Here is a 1,785-nt window from a genome sequence, read left to right as displayed (position 1 = left end):
GGGGGGGGGTGTATTCAACTTCACATTTTAAGTGATGTGTGTGAAATTTACAAATTCTACGTTATTCAATCATGAATTTTAAAAAGTCTATTAACTGGAGGATTCTGGTGGATTTGTTTAGTTAAAAATACAGAAATCCAAATCTCATGGTTGTAGGTGGGATTTGAAAGAATATTACAGAAAATCATGTGAACTTCTCTAAAATCTATCAAAATTCTAAATTTCCTAAATCCCATCAAATTCTCCAAAATCATGGTTTGAATACACCCTCCTTTGTTCTTACAAATTCCAGACGAATATATTTTGACATATATTAATATATTAATGACATAATAATATATTATTCAATATTCAACAAATATTATTCAGTTGACATATAATGAAATGAATTCAACAGTCAACATATCAACATATAATACAATTGATAAAGACTTATATGTTAATATATTGATCAATAAACATATTTTTTTGGCAACCACACTTTAACTAAAATAAAACTCCATGATAATTGGTAGTCTAAGCAGGAGGTAAAAAGTTTACAAAAACCACTTCTAAAAGAAACGATGTCGATGAACATGCTAAGCATTCCGCTTTTATATTACGAGAAATTTTAGATAACGAGAAAGAGGGAAAGGAAAAACAGAGCAAAACAAAAACGTCAAAAAGGTTAGAGAAAGCTGACCAGTTTTGAAGAGATTATAGCGACTAACTCCGCACAAACTAACTCAAATGCTTGACAAGCAATCGTTCTTGCAAGGATATTATACAACATATTTTAATTATTTTTTGAGAAATTTGTCCCCTATGTAATATTTGATAATATCGAGAGAGGGAGAAATTTTATAAAAAATTGATGATTTTTTTGTTTCTGACTAAAAACAGCTTTTCCATACCACAACTCTATAGGTATGTTCAATTCATAACTTACTTATACCTATGTGAAAATCAACACCTTAACTAAGCAATTAAATATTAAACTAGGATCGGACACGCGCTACAACGTAGGGAAAATTCATGAATATATACGATTTATAACAGATTGGAGTTTTATGTTAAATTCTCAGTTCAATATAGTGCATTCAATTATATATATATATATATATATATATATATATATAACAGTGGATTATATATTTATACAATGAATTTGGATAAAAACAATAGAAGGGAAATAGTAAATGGTAATAAAATGAGTTTTGATACAGTAAAATAATGTAAAACAGAGAATATTTTAATATTATCATGAATTTGGATAAAATAAAAGAAGAATACAAATATTGAGTAAACTGTATTAATGTTTAAAATTGAATACATGAAAAATTGGGTAAATAATTAAGTTTGTGAAATATTATTAAAAATTAGTAATATAAAGTAATGATCAGTTATGGCTGCTACAACGCGGGGGAATGATGAATATGTCCGCTAGAGAACAGGGAAATGTTTACGGGTTTTGCATTTAAATGAATTATATGTATATATTTTTAGTGAAAATGTTGTAAAATGATTTAATTTGTATAAAATTAAATTGAACAAAAGAGATCAATTGAACAAAAGAGATTATGATAGTGAAATCGTTGGTGCAATTTTGGGAAGCTAGGAAATATTTACTACGACATTTTTGAATATGGTAATTACTCATCTGGATCTAAGTGGCTGTAAAACATATTCCCTTGGGATAAGGCTCGTGATGGATCATGAAGATAGTGCCGTGCCCAGGTTTATCGGGGCTTAAGGCGAGTTTAACATTAAAAATTATTTTAATATATTTTATGAAAATAAATAAAT

This window comes from Camelina sativa, unplaced genomic scaffold, assembly GCF_000633955.1.
Source record: "Camelina sativa cultivar DH55 unplaced genomic scaffold, Cs unpScaffold00506, whole genome shotgun sequence".
Lineage (NCBI taxonomy): Eukaryota > Viridiplantae > Streptophyta > Magnoliopsida > Brassicales > Brassicaceae > Camelina > Camelina sativa.
The sequence above is the reverse complement of the archived record's forward strand: the minus strand, read 5'-3'. Positions refer to the sequence as shown.